The following is a 12,120-nucleotide window of genomic DNA, read 5'->3' on the forward strand; positions in this document are numbered from 1 at the left end:
CCTTCTTAGATGAGATTGATCAAAAAACGGCACACCATGGTATTTCACTGGCACAAGGACACGTTCCTGACGAAGGGCTCCCACGCGGCTCTGAAACGTTGCACATTCTTGTTCTTGATGTGATCATTTTTCAATAAGGAACCCTTTGGATGTAATCTGAAGATCTGTGGTGTGCTAGCAAATATCTACACTTGGCAAAAGGGCACATCACTTCTTATCTTGCTCAACGCCTTTGGATGTGGCTAGCCAGGACAATTCTTATATTGGCTGGAAGGCTCACTATGCATTGCGCATGTTACCTATTTTTATTTCAGGGTTTTACCACAAGCACATGGACTGCACGTGTGTCTTTTTGCACAGAGTTTGAGGGTGCAGGTCATCAAAATGCCCGCCCTGGCGTCAGGAGGAGGTGGCCTTCGGGTCTTTTTGCCTGTCCCCAATAGGAGGGGTATCTCTTCAGGAGAACACCTAACTAAGTACTTGGGGGACTGGCCTTGGCTGGGCCCTAGTTAGACCATGGCATACCTTGCGTCTACCAGGAGCCTTGTGGTAAACCGCTGCAATTCTCCGTCTCCCCAATCGCACGGGAGAGCCGGTGTTCTGACATAAAGTGTCCTCCTATCGGATAGTGGCTGTGTAAGAGGGCCCCTTGCGGGCTCGCTTCGCTCGCCATGCTTCGGGCACAGCCTCGCTGCGCTCGGCAACTATTTATTCTAACTCTATGTCCACTTGGATAGTAGGGAATGAACCTGGACACAGGGTGAGAATAAAAGCGCAGGCGCCGTGTACAGCTGATGATCAGCTGTTGAACTTCGGAGACTTTCGGCGTCTCGTTTGTCCTCCGTACTGCGCCTGCGCAGTACAGGGAGGACACTATATGATAGGGGACTGTATTCGACAAGACACCGGGACAAACACCGGAGGGCAGCGGGAGGTGGGGGACCAAAAAAGATATCTGTATGATGGCTGTAGCTGTAGGCATCATTCAGTTAACACCATTTAAAGTCCAGGACGTCACATGACGTCCACCTAAGGATAAACTGGTAATTGCGCGGTCATGCAACACTGTACCCATTTGAAATTTATATCATTTTTTTCACACAAATAGAGCTTTCTTTTTGGAGGTATTTGATCATCACTGAGTTTTATATTTTTTATTACATAAACGAAAAAAACCCCAAAATTTTCTACTTTCCATTATAAAACATATCCAGCAAAATCACATTTCTGGCAGTGATCGGGGCTGATCCTGCTAACATTGCGTTTTTGGGGACGCTGTACTAATGGGGACACTAGTATAGTTCCGACTGTGACCAGGATGCAGACCACGACACACACTATACTGATAACGGTGATGACTGTGATAGTATGATGGGCAATCAGGGACTGGCCACTAACTGACACTGACTGGGAGGGACGGCAACTGATGTCACTATTAATAATACTGTACGCCAGTGGCAGCCCATCCATTCGATGCGCCGGAGCACCGCCCCCTCTATCCACAGCCGCCACCCCCGTGCTCTATCCATGGCCGCTATTCTGACAGGACACCGCCGCCCCCTATTCGCGTGTCCGACCCCTTTCAGGATGCCGGGGCGTGTAATTTACAGTGGCGGGGGGTGTTTTTTTTTAAGCACCTGATTAGAGCCAGGTGCTTCAAAATAGGGTGGACTTGGAGCGCAGAGCATTGCACCAGGAGCCCACCCAGGTGTTACAACAGCGAAACTCCTCAATCCGGCCAATCAGATGCAAGTCTGAGACCCGTTTTCCGACTGGGCCGAAAAGAGAAGAGACCCAACTGGCCGCCGAGGAGGAGGGAGGAAACGATGCCCGTGGAGAGCAGGGGAAGGGAAAGCCGTTTGACAATAAGTATGAAGATCTGATGAAGTTCTTCTGATCTGGGAAATGCATTGAGCTGCATCATCCTTGCCTTGCTGCATGACTCAACTTAGATCAATGAGGATTTATCAACGTTAATTCTTTGATTCCACTGTTTGACGTAGAAATATGATATGGTATCAATAAGCTGAGAAGTCGTTTTTTGAGGGTGGACATGAAGGTATTGTGTAATCTGTACTTCTTATATCTCACACAAAAGGGACTGAACCTTTTTATTGTTCTCATGTGATTTTGGTATCTATATCTGGTATCTAAAACATTTTATTCTCTATTCAGGACCTTAAAAAGACCCAACAATCGATCGACTGTTATATCTTACACTGTCGGCTATATTCAAGTCGGCTATCATCTTTCACCTGTCTAACCTGTCACCTGGAGTCTTCTCAGTCTAAAATGTAAATCAAGTAAATGTTACTTTATCTATCAGACGTCCCCCGTCACATCAGAGGTTTCCATCACATCAGAGCCCCCTTCAAATCAGAGGTCCCCATCATATCAGAGGTCCCCTTTCTCATCAGAGTCCCCCCATCACATCAAATGCCCCCCTTAACATCAGAGGTTCTACCATCAAATCAGAATCCAACCTTCACATCTGAGGATTCCATCACATCAGAGCCCCCCTTGACATCGGAGGTTCTCTTCACATCAGAGTCCCCCCATAACAATAAATGCCCCCCTTCACATCAGAGGTTCTACCATCAAATCAGAGCCAACCTTCACATCTAAGGTCTCCATCAAATCAGAGCCAACCCTAACATCTGAGGTCCCCATCACATCAGAGCCCCCCTTCACATCTGAGGATTCCATCGCATCAGAGCCTCCCTTGACATCGAAGGTTCCCTTCACATCAGAGTCCCCCCATAACAATAAGTGCCCCCCCTTCACATCAGAGGTTCTACCATCAAATCAGAGCCAACCTTCACATCTGAGGTCCCCATCACATCAGAGCCCCCCTTCACATCTGAGGATTCCATCACATCAGAGCCCCCCTTGACATCTGAGGATTCCATTGCATCAGAGCCCCCCTTAACATCTGAGGTTTCCATCACATCAGAGCCCCCCTTCACATCTAAGGTCCCCATCACATCAGAGCCCACCTTCACATCTAAGGTCCCCATCACACCAGAGCCCCCCTTCACATCTGAGGATTCCATCACATCAGAGCCCCCCTTCACATCTGAGGATTCCATCACATCAGAGCCCCCCTTCACATCTGAGGATTCCATCACATCAGAGCCCCCCTTCACATCTGAGGATTCCATCACATCAGAGCCCCCCTTCACATCTGAGGTCCCCATCACACCAAAGCCCCCCTTCACATCTGAGGATTCCATCAAATCAGAGTCCCCCCATCACATCAAATGCCCCCCTTAACATCAGAGGTTCTACCATCAAATCAGAATCCAACCTTCACATCTGAGGATTCCATCACATCAGAGCCCCCCTTGACATCGGAGGTTCTCTTCACATCAGAGTCCCCCCATAACAATAAATGCCCCCCTTCACATCAGAGGTTCTACCATCAAATCAGAGCCAACCTTCACATCTAAGGTCTCCATCAAATCAGAGCCAACCCTAACATCTGAGGTCCCCATCACATCAGAGCCCCCCTTCACATCTGAGGATTCCATCGCATCAGAGCCTCCCTTGACATCGAAGGTTCCCTTCACATCAGAGTCCCCCCATAACAATAAGTGCCCCCCCTTCACATCAGAGGTTCTACCATCAAATCAGAGCCAACCTTCACATCTGAGGTCCCCATCACATCAGAGCCCCCCTTCACATCTGAGGATTCCATCACATCAGAGCCCCCCTTGACATCTGAGGATTCCATTGCATCAGAGCCCCCCTTAACATCTGAGGTTTCCATCACATCAGAGCCCCCCTTCACATCTAAGGTCCCCATCACATCAGAGCCCACCTTCACATCTAAGGTCCCCATCACACCAGAGCCCCCCTTCACATCTGAGGATTCCATCACATCAGAGCCCCCCTTCACATCTGAGGATTCCATCACATCAGAGCCCCCCTTCACATCTGAGGATTCCATCACATCAGAGCCCCCCTTCACATCTGAGGATTCCATCACATCAGAGCCCCCCTTCACATCTGAGGTCCCCATCACACCAAAGCCCCCCTTCACATCTGAGGATTCCATCAAATCAGAGTCCCCCCATCACATCAAATGCCCCCCTTAACATCAGAGGTTCTACCATCAAATCAGAATCCAACCTTCACATCTGAGGATTCCATCACATCAGAGCCCCCCTTGACATCGGAGGTTCTCTTCACATCAGAGTCCCCCCATAACAATAAATGCCCCCCTTCACATCAGAGGTTCTACCATCAAATCAGAGCCAACCTTCACATCTAAGGTCTCCATCAAATCAGAGCCAACCCTAACATCTGAGGTCCCCATCACATCAGAGCCCCCCTTCACATCTGAGGTCCCCATCACACCAGAGCCCCCCTTCACATCTGAGGATTCCATCAAATCAGAGTCCCCCCATCACATCAAATGCCCCCCTTAACATCAGAGGTTCTACCATCAAATCAGAATCCAACCTTCACATCTGAGGTTTCCATCACATCAGAGCCCCCTTTACATCGGAGGTTTCCATCACATTAGAGCCCCCCTTGACATCGGAGGTTCTCTTCACATCAGAGTCGCCCCATAACAATAAATGCCCCCCTTCACATCAGAGGTTCTACCATCAAATCAGAGCCAACCTTCACATCTAAGGTCTCCATCAAATCAGAGCCAACCCTAACATCTGAGGTCTTCATCACATCAGAACCCCCTTGACATCAGAGGTTTCCATCACATCAGAGCCCCCCTTCACATCTGAGGATTCCATCACATCATAGCCCTCCTTCACATCTGAGGATTCCATCACATCAGAGCCCCCCTTCACATCTGAGGTCTACATCACATCAGAGCCCCCTTCACATCTGAGGTTTCCATCACATCAGAGCCTCCCTTGACATCGAAGGTTCCCTTCACATCAGAGTCCCCCCATAACAATAAGTGCCCCCCCTTCACATCAGAGGTTCTACCATCAAATCAGAGCCAACCTTCACATCTGAGGTCCCCATCACATCAGAGCCCCCCTTCACATCTGAGGATTCCATCACATCAGAGCCCCCCTTTACATCTGAGGATTCCATCAAATCAGAGCCAACCTTCACATCTGAGGATTCCATCACATCAGAGCCCCCCTTCACATCTGAGGATTCCATCACATCAGAGCCCCCCTTCACATCTGAGGATTCCATCACATCAGAGCCCTCCTTCACATCTGAGGTCCCCATCACATCAGAGCCCCCCTTGACTTTGGAGGTTCCCATCAAATCAGAGCCCCCCTTCACATCAGAGGTCCCCATCAAATGAGAGCCACCCTTTACATCTGAAGTTCCCATCACATCAATGCCCATTGTTCACACTCAAGTCCCCCCATCACATCAGAAGTCTCACTTCACATCCGAGATCCCCCTGCACATCAGAAGCCCCCCCATCATATCAAAACCCCTCTTTACATCACAGCCCCCTTTACATCTGGGCCCCCCTTCACATCAGCTATCCCCCTTCACATCAGAGGTTGCCATCACATCAGAGGTCCCCATCATATCAGAGCCCCCCTTGGCATCGGAGGTTCCCTTTACATCAAAGCCCCCCCTTTAAATTAGCGATCCCCCTTTCATGCCGGAGTCCCCTATCACATCAAATTCACCACAAAGTCACCCCTGACAGAGTCAGAGGCTCCCATCCCAGTCCTACCTATACATGAGAGCCCCCCTCCCCCTTCCCTCCATCACATCAGAGTACTCCCATTACAGAGTTCCCCATCAGTCTCCGCTTCCCATCAGAATCCCCCACCACTTATCCATCATTTTTTCCAGGGAAAACTGGGTCTCATACTTGCAGCACCCAGAGGAAACCCAAATGGTACCCTGGTTGAGAAACAATGATCTACATCTTAATCACTTCTTGGGTGTTTATCGAGGTTTCATCATGTAATGGCGAGGGACTTTGTTATATCTGCATATGCATTCTCATATTTATTATGGCTACATGAAAGTTTGAGGTCACTCAGCCCCTTTGTAGCATCGAGATATATGATCATTTTATAGATATATATATATATGATTGCAAATATGACCGTTTGACGATCACTTGAGGCCAAAGCAAGGGACCCCACTTCTGATTGTGAGGAGGATGAAGCAAGGTACATACTGGACCCCACATCTGATAATGAGGTTGAAGCAAAGTACATACCGGACTAGTGCCCCATCAGTGGGAGGAATAGTGTCCCATCATTGGTGTCAGTGGGAGGGATAGTGCCCCATCATTGGTATCAGTGGAAGGAATAGTGTCCCATCATTGGTGTCCTTGGGAGGGATAGTGCCCCATCATTGGTATCCATGGGAGGAATAGTGTCCCATAATTGGTATCAGTGGGAGGAATAGTGCCCCATCATTGGTATCAGTGGGAGGAATAGTGCCCCATCATTGGTATCCATGGGAGGAATAGTGCCCCATCATTGGTATCAGTGGAAGGTATAGTGCCCCATCATTGGTATCAGTGGAAGGTATAGTGCCTCATCATTGGTGGTGATAGGTGTCAGTGGGAGGAATAGTTTTAGTGGAATTAGCGTTGCTTGACTAGTGTTGGAACGTAAAATTTATATTTACACAACTTTTCAATCAGATAACATATGCCTCCTGAAAACACATGGGGACACGGCTTGGTAAGACCAGCTGGCTGGAAGCCCCATCTCAGCCTGTTTTTACCACTGTGTAAAAGAGTACATGCTTGGATGATGGACAATAATGAGCTTTGCATACCTTGTTGGACCAGTCCACAATAATCCCATAATCATAGATGTGATGTGTCTGGACCCACTTGATGGAAGAATTCCAAGAGTGAACAGAAGTCCTTGTATGTAGAAGATATGATGGTTCCTCAATCCAGGTGGCTCCTATTCTTTAGAGGACCCCTTGCTGTGTTGTACAGCTGCCCAGGTTATCTCACCAAATCCCACCACTCCAGTTTATTTGACAGATGATAGATCAGAGTCCAGGGCCTCATATCCACCCATTCTTGGACAGTGAGGACCAAAGCATAGAAGAGTGTTGATTTCATTAACCACTTCAGCCCCGGAAGAATTTACCCCCTTCCTGACCGGGCCATTTTTTGCGATACGGCACTGCGTCGCTTTAACTGACAATTGCGCGGCCGTGCGACGTTGAACCCAAGCAAAATTGACGTCCTTTTTTTCACCACAAATAGAGCTTTCTTTTAGTGGTACTTGATCACCTCTGCGGTTTTTGTTTTTTGCGCTATAAACAAAAAAAGAGCAAAAATTTTGGAAAAAAAAAACACAATATTTTTTACTTTTGCTATAATAAATATCCCAAATAAAAAAAAAAAAAACATTTTTTTCCTCGGTTTAGGCTAATATGTATTCTTCTACATATTTTTGGTAAAAAAAAATTGCAATAAGCGTATATTGATTGGTTTGTGCAAAAGTTATAGCGCCTACAAAATAGGTTATTGATTTATGGCATTTTTGTTACTAGTAATGGCGGCGATCTGCGATTTTTTTTTATCGGTACGGCGACTTTGCGGGGACAAATCGGACACTTTTGACACTTTTTTTTTTTTTTTTTTCGGACCATTGACATTTATACAGCGATCAGAGCTAAAAAATTAGCCATTGATTACTCTATAAATGTCACTGGCAGGGAAGGGGTTAACACTAGGGGGCGATCAAGGGGTTAAATGTGTTCCCTGACTGTGTGTTCTAACTGTGGGGAGGGGGGGGTGGGACTGACAGGGGGGGAGGAGGCCGATCGATGTTCCTATATACTAGGAACACACGATCGGTCTCCTCTCCCCTGACAGGGCGTGGGTCTGTGTGTTTACACACACAGAGCCACGTCCCTGCTCTGTCACGAGCGATCGCGGGTGCCCCGGCGGATATTGCGTCCGCCGGGCGCACGCATCGGCTCCTCGGTGACACGGCGGGCACACGTTCTGTGGCTGATTAAGGTGGTAAATAAACTCACTTAGTGTCTTACCTGCATTCAATTAGCCACAGAACCTGTGTAATTAATATGTGTTCGGGTTTAAAGGGACGAGGTGGCAACTCTAGCGCGCGCGCGCGGCCCCTATCCCCGCGGGAAGCTGAGGACGTCATCTGACGCCCGCCCGGGATGGCAGATCCCATCTGCGGCCGTCATTTGATGTGAAGAGGTTAAACCATAATTTTGTGAAGGGCTTAATGTAATTTCAGGATCCCAGTCTATCAGCGGTGGTCTTAAACCCCTCCTTTCCCCCCCCCGTGTCTTCTCGTGGACTTGACTTGATCCGACTCGGATGCTGTTTAGGAGCCTGTACAAGGGCTGGCATTGCACCCAAGTCCCACCAAAGTAGTTCAGGAACCTTTTCTAAAGTTGGAGCGACTTGTGTAGTATCAGTTAAGATGTCTCTCGTAGGAAAACATGGAATTTGACGTGTCATGCGACTTGGGTTTTAGAAGTTGGATCCCATGTCGCAGCAGTGTGAACCGTAAAACCCAAGTGCTTTACAAAAAGAATGCCAGGGAGTCTATAGCAGACCTGTGGTTAAAGCTCCACCTGCTGGTAAAAAAAAAAAAAAAAAAAAAGTACAAAACCACAATGTATTCCCTTCGTGAAGTCTGACCCAAATCACAATGCAGACGTCGGGAGCCAGCGGCGGCTGGTGCTCCATTTTTTTTGGGGGGGGGGGGGGGGGGGCGCAAACAAAGCCCCAACCAACCCTATACACCCCCCCCCCCCCCCCGTTACTCACCCGCAATAGGGCCTACAGATAAATAGATAGATAGATAGATAGATAGATAGATAGAGATAGATAGATAGATAGATAGAGATAGATAGATAGATAGATAGATAGAGAGAGAGAGAGAGAGAGAGAGAGAGAGAGAGAGATAGAGATAGATAGATAGATAGATAGATAGAGATAGATCGATCGATCGATCAAGATAGATAGATAGATAGATAGATAGATAGATAGATAGATAGATAGAGATAGATAGATAGATAGATAGATAGATAGATAGATAGATAGATAGATAGATAGATAGAGATAGATAGATAGATAGATAGATAGATAGATAGATAGATAGATAGATAGATAGATAGAGATAGATAGATAGATAGATAGATAGATAGATAGATAGATAGATAGATAGATAGATAGATAGATAGATAGATAGATAGATAGAGAGATAGATAATGTAGCAATAACTCTCTGTGGAGCTGCTGGTTTAAAGCGGGCTGTTACCGTCACCTTCGTTACCTCAATTTCACCGGAACCGGGTCTAGGGTCCCGTTGAGTTTAATACCAGACAATGTAGGCATCGGACACTTGAGTATCTTTTCCAATGCTTTAATACACGTAACTATAGGAAGTAGCAGGAAAGAGGTAGAAGAAGAGTTGCAGGGAAGTTTAAATACCTTTTCTTAGTGTAGTATTAGGAATTGGAATCTTGTAGATGAATGTACTAACTCTTTTTAGAGTTGAATCTTTGCCCGCCCGGATAGGTTTCTCTCACTAACTTAGCAGCCAGTACGCAGCACGAACAAAAGTCTCTGCCACAGACTTGATTGGAATAGAAACCCGTACGATCCTCTGCCACAGGATGTAATGGTTTACGATGGATAGCCAACACAGCACTAGAACCTTTAAGCCGACCCGGCAGGTACTTTGCGGTAGGATTACTTTAGGATACGTCCTCCAACTGAGTCACCAGGCCCCTCTCCAGACCAGCACTCTGCATGATCCTTCCATGACGGGTCCTCCCCTGGGATCTTCTCAGTTGTCCAGGTTCCTCCCGTAGGACAGACAGCCCAGGACCATTCCCTCGCCGCTGTGGTAGGCCCCAGACAGGCTTCTGGGCCCACCCACACGCTGCAGCAACATGGGCCTCCCAGATGGAGGACCACGCGGTAGTACTCCTAACACATACCTGTCGGCCAGGAGGGCCAGCAGGTGGAACGAAAACGAACCATAAAACATGGCGTCTGTCCCATAAATACCCTCTCCCAGAATGCAACTCGGAGGACCACCTCTACCAAGTTATCTCCGGGACAGAAGAGCACCCATACGCTTCAACGTGTTGCCTTTCCAGCACCGACCCATGGTGACAACGACACCCACAGGCACAGTGTGAAACTACACGCAACTCAGCCAAACTGGAACAGAGGCAAATCTGACTATGTATGAACAGATAACCGACTAAATTTACCTATCAGCAGTAGATTAAAAATCTACCAGCGCTACAGATAGATAGATAGATAGATAGATAGATAGATAGATAGATAGATAGATAGATAGATGGATAGATAGATAGATAGATAGATAGATAGATAGATAGATAGATAGATAGATAGATAGATAGATGGATGGATGGATGGATGGATGGATGGATGGATGGATGGATGGATGGATAGATAGATAGATAGATAGATAGATACTGGGTGGGAGGGATGGATAGATGGTTATCTACAGAATCTATTATAGTGTTTGGCAATGAATTACCAGGATTAGGTAACAGTTCCACTATATGACCAAACGTTTGTAGACCCCCTTGGCTTCTTTCATATATAAGGTTGCTGGACATCCCATTCCAAAACCATCTATTACCTTAAAACCAGGTCCCTTCATATGGGAGGGAATTCATATCCTACCAAGTATGACTGTCGATCACGTTCTGCTTAACCACTTCAGCTCCGGAAGATTTTACCCCCTTCCTGACCAGAGCACTTTTTACAATTCGGCACTGCGTCGCTTTAACTGATAATTGCGCGGTCGTTCGACGTTGCAACCAAACAAAATTGACGCTCCTTTTTCCCACAGCGCTTTCTTTTGGTAATATTTGATCACCTCTGCGGTTTTTATTTTTTGCGCTATAAACAAAAAATATATATATTTTTTTACATTTTGCTGTAATAAATATCCCCCAAATTTAAAAAAAACAAAACAAATTTCTTCATCAGTTTAGGCCAATATATATTCTTCTACATATTTTTGGTAAAAAAATACCCCACAATAAGCATATATTGATTGGTTTGCACAAAAGTTATAGTGTCTACAAACTATGGGAAAGATTTATGGCATGTTAATTTTTTTTATTTTTTTTTAATTTACTAGTAATGGTGACGATCTGTGATTTTTAGTGGCACTGCGACATTGCGACGGACAAATTGGAGACTTTCGACACTTTTTTTTGGGACCATTGGCATTTATACAGCGGTCATTGCTATAAAATGCACCGATTACTGTGTAAATATCACTGGAAGGGAAGGGGTTAACACTAGTGGGCGATCAAGGGGTTAACTGTGTGTTCCCTCAGCATGTTCTAACTGTGGGGGGATAGGATTGACTAGCAGAGGAGACATATCGTTTTTCCTACTTAGTAGAAACAAACAATATGGCTCCTCTTCCCTGACAGCACAGGGATCTGTTTGTTTACACACACAAATCCTCGTGCTGGCGCTCGTGCACGCGATCGCGTGTGGCCGGCGGGTCACATCGGGTTCACCGCCGTGCAGCAGGCGCGTGCGCGCCCCCTGGTGGCCGCTAAGAGAATGGACGTCCCCATATACCGGATTTCGACCAGGGGAGCCATTCTGCCGAAGTATATCTGCGTGAGCTGGTCGGGAAACGGTTAACCACTTCTATACCGAGCACTTTCACCCCAGGCCAATTTTCAGCTTTCAGCGCTGTCACAGTTTGAATGACAATTGAGCGGTCATGTAACACTGTACTCAAATGACATCAGAGTTTCCCATCACGCAAAGCCTGCAGCATTTCCCCTTACATCAGAATCCTCAGAGTTCTTCCGTTACATCAGAGTCAACAGATTTCTCCTGCGCAATTACTACATTAAAGTTTTTTGCTTTTAATTCACTGTCCAGTGCAGCTGAGGCTGCAGAGAAAGGGACTGGGGAATATCTGTCCTCAGTCCCTTACTCTGTCTCAAGTGTGAGACATCAGGGTTCTCTTTAGACCTCCAATATTTACCCCCAAAACCCTCAACAGGGCTGCTAAATCAAAAACTAATAAAAATACAATTGTAAAAAAAATAGACAACAATAAAAAACAAGTTTAAAAAAATAATTTAAAAAGTCCACTGCCCTACTGCCACTGTCTTCTGCCCTACTGCCACTGTCCAT

The sequence above is a fragment of the Aquarana catesbeiana genome, linkage group LG09 (genome assembly GCF_042186555.1).
Source record: "Aquarana catesbeiana isolate 2022-GZ linkage group LG09, ASM4218655v1, whole genome shotgun sequence".
NCBI classification, from domain to species: domain Eukaryota; kingdom Metazoa; phylum Chordata; class Amphibia; order Anura; family Ranidae; genus Aquarana; species Aquarana catesbeiana.